General features: G+C 33.5%; 1 long non-coding RNA gene across 2 annotated transcripts; it reads right to left on the bottom strand.

Annotated features, from left to right (window-relative positions):
- Positions 1-1,745: 1,745 nt before the first annotated feature.
- LOC113107411 (uncharacterized) lies at positions 1,746-9,653 on the bottom strand. Of its 2 annotated transcripts, none has more exons than XR_003292655.1 (4): positions 9,596-9,653; positions 7,593-7,803; positions 3,311-3,391; positions 1,746-1,990 (listed from the first exon to the last, which is right to left on the bottom strand). It is a non-coding gene; the product is annotated as an uncharacterized LOC113107411 (long non-coding RNA). The 2 variants fall into 2 exon arrangements; XR_003292654.1 differs by having other exon boundaries at positions 7,604-7,803.
- Between the last annotated feature and the right edge of the window lie 159 nt (positions 9,654-9,812).

Below are 9,812 nucleotides of genomic sequence, written 5' to 3'. Positions count from 1 at the left end.
AAACCACAGCTTAACAGGGCTTTTTGCTTTTATAAAAAGGCTAGTCCAGTAACAATACATTCGTTTTAATAAATAACAGGTGTATGTACAGCATTTTACAATGGCTTAGAGGCTCAGCCAATCACAATCAAGGACTCGGACTATCACTTTAATAATTCTTCATATACACTTTAGTATTAATTTAGATTTATGAAAACCAAAGGTCTAATTAAGTTATATTACTCATAAGTTATATTTTATATATATATATATATATATATATATATATATATATATATATATATATATATATATATATATACTGCAACTCTATTTGGTATAAAAGTTTATCTGTTGCGCTAAAAAACAAGGTTTTTAATCAATTAAAAATCTGTTCAAAGATAGTAGGTCAGCCGCTTGAGAAGCTTTACGATTCATCCTATTATAAGAAGATGCTTAGGCTTGCTAACAATATAGTCTCTAATCCTACGCATATACTGCATAAAGACTTTGAATTATTACCGTCACAACGGAGGTATAGAGTTCCCAAATTTAAGAAAGTGAAGCTGAAAAATTATTTTGTGCACCAGGCAATCCTTGCACTGAACAAAAACACCTAATCAGAGATCAAGAGTATTGGGACGGTGTTGCGGATGTATAAATGTTGTATGAAATGTATAATTGTACGTGCTAGAGTGAATGTCAATGTAGAATGTATGTTAAATGTTGTAAACATAAATACTGTTATGCAAGAAAAATTTCAGACACAGTCTGACAATAAAGTATAAAGTAAGTAAAGTAAGTAAGTAAGTATATATATATCCCAGACAGCACACATACGTTGTGCCGATGTCGAGCTGACCTACAAAATTCCATCGGGACGATATCGCTCAGGAAGCGTTTGCTAATAGGCAAGATGTCTCGGCGACGTCGGCCTCTGATCGGAAATGCTCTCTGGCCGATGCTGAGACGATACATCCCGGCCGCTCTGCGTGGACGCGGTTCACCGGCGTTTTGCTCATCGTTACGGACCACCCGCGGCTACCGCAGCTGGTTTATAATAAAACAATACACACCACTCTCAAGAACAGACGCAACTTTATTAATATTTTCATTTATTTCATATTACATGTACAAATACAATAACATTTACCAGATGCTTTGATCAAAAGTGGATAATTCGGGATTATTTGTAGTCTTTTGAACATTAACCATGATTTTACTACAGCTTTTGCAGTAAAACCATAGAAAAAACAAAAGCAACCATAGTTTTACTACAATCACCATGATTTTACTACAGCTTTTGCAGTAAACCCATAGTAAAAACAAAAATAACCATTACTACAGTACTTGCATGGTTAAATGTTGTTTGAGTATAGCACCTTTTGACAATACTTATTTCAAAGTAGGTTTACAGGAAATGCATGTTTCAAGGTTACAGTTTAAAAAGCCAGAGATGACTGAGACTCACTGGGAAGACCATCTAGTTCATAATAAAAAGTCATGTGTTCAGTGCTGTCAGCATCGCATGCGAACTTTATGCCAAGAACTTTTTAAAAAGAGTTACATAAACACAAAATAAAACCAGGCAAACAATACTAATTAAGCAATTAAAATGTTGCATGATAAAAGTTCAAAAATATTTTCTGATAAAATCTTACTAAACAAGTCTCTAGTTTTGTATTCAGTTAACATTAACATTATCTTTCAACATTTTTAAAGTGATGCTTACAAATAAAAGGGGACATGTAGGTCCACATAACTCAGAGAGTAAATATTGTTCATTTACAGATATAAGAGACGTTACAATAAAGCAGTTCGAAAATCATCAAATTTACCCTTATAGGCAAAATAAGGATAATATTTGTTTTGTGTGTCCAATGTTTTGTGTGTTCATGTACAGTTGTCGTCTGTAGTCTTTGTGAGCGTTGGTGTCATCTGAAGTCTTCACGAGTGAGTTTGGATTCAGTCTGGAGCTGCTGTAATCTCTAGAAACCTTGGGATGGCCATCCTGAGATAAAAACAGGAAATAAAAAGGAGAAAGTTTAGAATAGATGCTGCTGTTCATATTATTTCAGACAAAATATTATTTATTTAATCACATATAACTGGAGTGCATGGTTATTAGATGTGTTGTGTGAATACTAAACTATGTATTTTAATTTAATTTAAACAACAAAAAAAAAAGTGTGTCCGAGCCCCAAATATTATTTGGAAGGCTATTTTCAAAGTAAAATACCAATAGGTTTTGTTTCCTTTAGTGGACTTTGATAAATTCTTGGTGTTAGAATTTAGTGACCTCACTACAGGCCATGCACCATAGATGCTGCTGCCTCAATTTGAGCTTATTTTGCTATATATATATATATATATTATATATATATATATATATATATATATATATATATATATATATATATATCTGATTTAATCACAAGTAGGTTTAATAAACGCACATCCACTTCCAATTCACCAATCAATAAATAAAAATCGTCACACTGCCACTAATGCTCTCAAAAATCAGTTTACTGATGAAGTGTTTCACGTGATCCCTGTAAATGTAATATTTGTGGAACAGGCATCTCTTTACAATGGAATATACATTTCAGTAGGTGGAACATTATATTTGTAATTTATACTACCGTTAAAAGTTTGGGGTCAGTACGATTTTCTTTTTACGTCTTTGAGAAAAGTCTCTTCTGCTCAACAAGGCTGCCTTTATTTGATCAAAAGCAAGTAAAAAAACTGTAATATTGTGAAATATTACAATTTAACAACAGTTTTCTACGTGAATATATTGTGAAATGTAATTTATTTCAGTGATCTAAGCTAATTTTTATTACTCCAGTCTTCAGTGTCACATGATCCTTCAGAAATCATTCTGATTTGCTGCTCAATAAACTTTTTCAATTATTATCACTGTCTTATCAATTATCAAAAGTTAAAACAGACATTTCTGTTTCAAACACTGTACTGTTTTAAAACTTTATTCATCAAAGAATCCTGAAAAAATGAAGGAACACAGCGGTTTTCAACACTGATAATAGTCAGAAATGTTTCTTCAGAAGCAAATCAGAATATAAGAATGATTTCTGAAGATCATGTGACACTGAAGACAGGAGTAATGATGCTGAAAATACAGCTTTACCATCACAGGAATAAATGACTTCTCTAAATATATTCAAATAGAAAACTATTATTTTAAATTGTAGTGAACTGTTTTCATTTCATATATTAAACTGTGGTTGCCATAAAAGACTTTCAAAAACACAAAAAAACCATACCTTCCCAAACTTATGATACAGTTGTGTATGTTCAAGATTGTACTTACTGGTCCTGCAGTTTCTAGCATCTTGGAGATGTTGTCTGACAGCAGCAGTGGGCCGTCAGGGTGAGCAGGGCTCTGCTGGCCCTATAAAAAACAAAATTGTGTGAAAAAAGCTTTTAAAGACTATTTAGTTATCATTTACATTTGTGTAATGTTCACAAATTGCTTGTGATTAGTTTAGTTGAGGTTGACCTGGAATATCCTACATTAAAAAAAGTCTATGGCCAGCACTACCCTTTTGATGAAAGAAGTCACATCTGATTTGTTACGAGCATTAATGACAGAATCATCAGCCAATCAAAATTTTGACATTCAATGACAGCACACCCTCTGGGTCTAGAGACGTGCCCAGTGCTACCCCAGCGTTAGACTGCCCTTTTAGTCGGGGATTTCCAAAGTACGAAAGTGAAATTAAATGAAAAGAAAATACAGCCTACAGACCTGGTTGCCAATCTACTAAAATGCTTTTTTAAGGTGCTATTTTGCAGACAGAAAGAGAATAACTGAGAAATGAAGACCTACAACTGAGAAAGGAAGACCTACACCTAAACTGAAGGCCAGCAACATTTTTATGCACCATTTCAAAGATTGCAACTACGAGTGCTATGAGTGGCTAACAGTTAACACCAAGCACAAGTTATTTTGTTGGCCGTGATTACTTTTTAATATGAGTCAAGGGACATGAAAAGAGTTCTTTATTATTTGATGAGTATTGTATCATGCACATTGTTATAACAGAGGTCGACCGATTCATTGGTTTTGCTGGTTAATCGGCACCGATAGTTGATTTGTAGAACTATCGGTTATCTGCAAAATCCATGGAGATATTTTTCCGTGTTGCGTTTTTTTTGCCATGTGACACTGTGCGCTGCACAGAGTGGGAAACTTCAGACGCGAGTTTAAATGCAGCCGCTCACATAGTTTTCTATTAAATAACATTATATTAATCTCAAATCATTGTAAATTTACATAATGACTTCACCCTAGGCTATAAATTATGTATTGTGCATTTTACAGCAAAACGTTGGTCTTTCTGTGGCTCTAATACAGTCTGTATGCTTCATATAGAAAGCTGTAATACAGATTGCGCGTTTTCTTTCCGTTTGCTCTTTTTTTTTTTAACACTGAACTTTAAACACATATGCCACATAGTTCATTCCTGAAGCAAACTTATGTCCGTTTGGTGATTAAATAAACAGTTTTAGACCGCTGCTTGAATTGAATGTGACGCATCCGGTGTGTGTGATAACTGTGACTTCTCAAAGACGCTGCGCATGATTAGATAATCATGCACTGTTCTAAAATAGCAGCAAATAAAATGTGATGCGTTCGGTGTGTAGGGTTGGGTATCGTTTGAATTTTATCGATTCCAATTCCGATTCTGCTTATCGATTCCTAGTTTCGATTCCAATAAGAAAAAAAATCCAATATAAAAAAATTAAGTCAAACATTTAGATGTCAAACATGTTTCTGTCTTTTTACAAAGCATTCTGTTACAGCTGAATAACATGAGCAAAAATCAGCAGCTTACAAAACACTGCAAGAGGAATTTTGCCTGTGCTTAAAAAAAAAAAAAAATACCATAGCAAAAACGATTAATTAATAAAAATATTAAAGTGTTAAAGACAAGTAACCAGTCAGTAGTAAGATATGAACAAACAAAATCAATTAGCAATATCCTAAATACAACTAAACAAAATTTCAGGTACAGAAACTGTAATTAAAAGTTTAAAAACACTGCATAGTTTTCTTTTTATAAATAAAATAAAGATTAATCAATTAAAGTTATTAAATATATTCAGTCGAGATCAGTGAATGATTTTCTTTTGTTTCTTTTGTTCTTTGATTAACATTAATGACAGACGCATTTATTAGGCTGTTGTCTCTTTAACCCTCATGTGGTGTTCAAAACCCAATAACACCTGTGGTGTTCCCGGTCAAAAATGACCGGCCCATAAAAAATAGCTTATAAATCACTCATTATACCATATTTTCACCCAATCTTGGATTCAGTCTTTTTGTCAACTTGTTCTCTCTCAATTAGGACTGGTTTTATATTTCTGTTTGCATCTGATTAATCATGGGCCTCATTTATCTGAGAGTAGGCATCTCATTTTTTGAGTAAAAAACAAATAATTTATGAGTAAATTTGGAAATATGAAAAAAAAATTATGAAAAAAATGGCTACTGTTGATCACACTAGTCTACTCTAATGTTTCACCAGGAATTTTGTTTTGAAACTTTTGTTTTGTAAAAAATATTGCACATAGTCACACTTGTGGTGTTCCCGGTCAAAAATGACCGGCCTATAAAAAATAGCTTATAAATCACTCATTATACCATATTTTCACCCAATCTTGGATTCAATCTTTTTGTCAACTTGTTCTCTTTCAATTAGGACTGGTTTTGCATTTAATTTTCAAACTATTTAATTGTAGGAGTCATTTATCCGAGCTTATGCACCTCAGTTTTTGAGTGAAAAAAACATTATTTGTTAATCATTTTGTCAATGTTGTGAAAAAGGTGAAAAAAAGTTTCACTGTTGATCACACTAGCCTACTTTAATGTTTAACCAGGATTTTTTTTTTTTTTTTAAATGCTTTTATTTTGTACAAAATGGCACAAAGTCACATTTGTGATGTTCCCGGTCAAAAATGGCCGGCCATTGAAAGTGAATGTAGAAGATTACAAAACACAGGGCTTGTATTTTGAAATGCTTTAATTTTCAGAAAAGGGGTGCACAGTAACACTTGTGCTGTTTCCTGACAAATCTGACCATTGTGACATACAAAAAAAAAAAAAAAAAAAAAGCAAAAACGCTGTCATATAGAGAACACAAAACAAACACTGTTCATTTGTAATGTAATACTTTGTAATACTCAAAAAGTTTGTGTGTTTTAACGTGTGTGTGTCTGGGTAGTGTGTGTATAAATGTATCGATACATGCACAGGTCCAAGGGCTCGATGTTTGCAAGCACATATGCTCATATGTGTACATGAAAATAATGAACATGCTCCTGAAAACTAAATTGTTCTGTTATTTTCAGTCTCTCCCATTCACTTTCAATGGTCGGCCATTGTGACCATTTTTGACCATGCCTACTCTTAGATAAATGAGGCCCACGATTAATCAGATGTAAACAGAAATGCAAAACCAGTCCTAATTGAAAGAGAACAAGTTGACAAAAAGATTGAATCCAAGATTGGGTGAAAATATGGTATAATGAGTGATTTCTAAGCTATTTTTTACAGGCCGGTCATTTTTGACCGGGAACACCACAAGTGTGACTATGTGCCATATTTTTTACAAAACAAAAGTTTCAAAACAAAATTCCTGGTGAAACATTAGAGTAGACTAGTGTGATCAACAGTAGCCATTTTTTTCATAATTTTTTTTCATATTTCCAAATTTACTCATAAATTATTTGTTTTTTACTCAAAAAATGAGATGCCTACTCTCAGATAAATGAGGCCCACGATTAATCAGATGCAAACAGAAATATAAAACCAGTCCTAATTGAAAGAGAACAAGTTGACAAAAAGATTGAATCCAAGATTGGGTGAAAATATGGTATAATGAGTGATTTATAAGCTATTTTTTATAGGCCGGTCATTTTTGACCGGGAACACCACAAGTGTAACAAGGTAACAAAACTCCCACAAAAAAGTAATAAAATTCCCCAAAATTTTTTTAGTTTTAGTTATACCCTTTGGGAACAAAGTCACTAAGTTTCAGTCCAAAGCGATAACATTAACTATTATTTTCGGGAAAAAGAAAATCTTCTCCGGGTCAAATTGACCCGAACACCAAAAATACTGTACGTGTGTGTTTTCTTTCTCATCTGTTTACATTCATGTAAGACAAAAACGTTTGTGTTTATGATGATATACTGATGTAGTTTTCTGTATATTGGTTGAAAATATGAAAGAAGTCAGTTTCGGCTCGGAACAACCTTTTCTACAGTTGAAATACATGGAATGGTCCGAGAATGGACACAAACCCGGGAACCCGCAGCGCGACCGCTGCTCTCGTTCAGTATCCATTTTGTTCAGTATTCATTTTAAAAACTATTGGTTTATAAATCGGTATCGGCCAGTGTGGTCCAAACTAGCTATCAGTATTGGAAAAATCCACTATCGGTTGATCTCTAGTTGATAATACTGTGGTGCTGTGTGGATGTCCAGAAAAAAAAAAGACCAAATCAATACCGGTGGCTACTGGTGATACATTGAGGTCTAATGAAGCGAAATGATCGGTATTTAGGAGAAAATGAACACTACTTACAACAGTATTACCTTTAATCCATAGCCTGGGCAACCAGCTGTCAGCACGTTCACAACTGTCTATAGAAACTGTCTATAGAACGTGACTTCTCTGTCGCATGACAACAGATGCACGGGCGAGATACTGGAGCTGATGACGCTGTTTCCGGCGCAGCATCGTGATGTCTATCAGCCATCGGCGATGGACGATGGCATCGTCAATCAGGCCAACCCTAACCAGGATGACATAATTAAACAATTGTACACAACTGTTGTACACAGTTTATATAATTTATTAGCTAAACAAATGCACAGCTTCCACCAATAAAAAAAAATAGTTAAAGCAAGAGTACAGCACCAACTACTGTTACCCGGATGAGCCTGTGTTATTACATTTTACAGGTTTTTATCCAGGGATAACATGCATCGGAATGTCGCAACTGACCAATCAGAATCAAGTACCCACAGAGCCATGTAATAAAAGTAATTAGCTAATGGTAAACTAATCATTTACAAAACATGACTATGTGTTCATAGATGATTAATAAGTGATGTTAATATTTTTATCTATGTTCTGTAGATTAAGTTATAAATAACTTACAAAGCTTTCTGCACCCACAATCTAAAGTGTAAACTACTCATCAGTTGTAAATGTAAACTTTCCGGTTACAGGTTGGTTGATTTTGTGTGTGTGTGTGTTGGTGTGTGTGTGTGTGTGTGTATATATATATATATATATATATATATATATATATATATATATATATATATATATATATATATACACATATATACGTATATATACACATATATATACATATATATATACATACATACATATACATAGTTTGTAAAACATTTACAACTGATGAGTAGTTTACACCTTAGATTGGGGGGTGCAGAAAGCTTTGTAAATGATTTATACTGTTTATTGAGATAATAGTACAATGTTGACATTTCAATGATTTATAAGTGATTCATAATATATTAACTAGTAACTATTAAAAATTAAGGATCTGTTTGATTTTTTTTTGTGATTTTATTTTTTTTAAGATTGCTTATGAAAGATGTGTAAATCATATCATATTACTTAATCATTAGTGAATGTATATTCATGTCACTTGTAAATTATTTATAACTTAATCTACAGAACATAGATAAAAATATTAACATCATTTATTTCTATGAACACAGTCATGTTTTGTAAATAATTAGTTAATCATAATCTAATTACTTGTAAATGACTTTTAAAATGAATTTACAAAAAGTACACAAATTATTAGTATATCACTTATTAGGCGCTTATGAATGTTTTGTAAATGATTAGTTCATCATTAACTACTCACTTACGGTCACACTGCACTTTTCATTCCACTGACTTCCATTCATACGCATGCGAATGCGCCAGACCGTAAACCCAGTCTTATACGAAAATTTTCGCATTTCGCTGTGTTCGAAAGTTCAAGTTTGGTGAACTTTGACCTGCGAATTCGCATCACGTGAAGTCGTGGGACCAGTAGATGATCGATACGTCACTGCGTGACCTCTCTGTACAGAAATGAAAAAATGAAGTGCTAATTTTAGCCGTAGCGCAGCATCATATTTTATATAATACATATTTAAAAGATAATTAAAAAAGAAGCTGCATGGTTCGCAGTGTCAATGGAAACAGGAACAGATGGCACATTTGAATGAGGACACGTTCTATATTTTTTTTATTGTTTAGTGTGTATATTTATAGAGAGAGAGAGAGACAGAGTGCAATATAATAAGACGCTTTCAACGCCATCGCCAAAGACACAGTAAAAGCACAGATTAACCCATGTTGTGATAAGGGGAAACCGTTATATCTTGCTCCCGCCCATATTCGCAGCGGCGTCCGAAATAATTTTGCACGTTCAAAGGCTAGTGTGACCGCACCTTTACACATACGGCTGCGTTAGCTGTAACAGAGATGTGTAAGATGTGTACAAGTATCTAACAGTTGTTTACTGAAGGCCCTGACTGAAACCCCACTGTACTCACTGTCTGACAGCAGGTTCACTCAGACTCTGCTCATCATCACTGAAAAATCCAGGAACAAAACAAGCAATCTGACACAGAGTCAACAATATTTACTCTGCAGTTCCAGGTTCATTAGAAGGAAACAAGCTAGAGTAGAGGTGAAATGGAGATAAAAGACAGAATAAAATGTAACAATTATAATAACATGTAATATACATATTCTACTACTAAAAATATA

This window comes from Carassius auratus, chromosome 8, assembly GCF_003368295.1.
Source record: "Carassius auratus strain Wakin chromosome 8, ASM336829v1, whole genome shotgun sequence".
Taxonomy (NCBI): Eukaryota; Metazoa; Chordata; class Actinopteri; order Cypriniformes; family Cyprinidae; genus Carassius; species Carassius auratus.
Note: the sequence above shows the minus strand (reverse complement) of the source record. Positions and strands in the feature narration are given on the sequence as shown.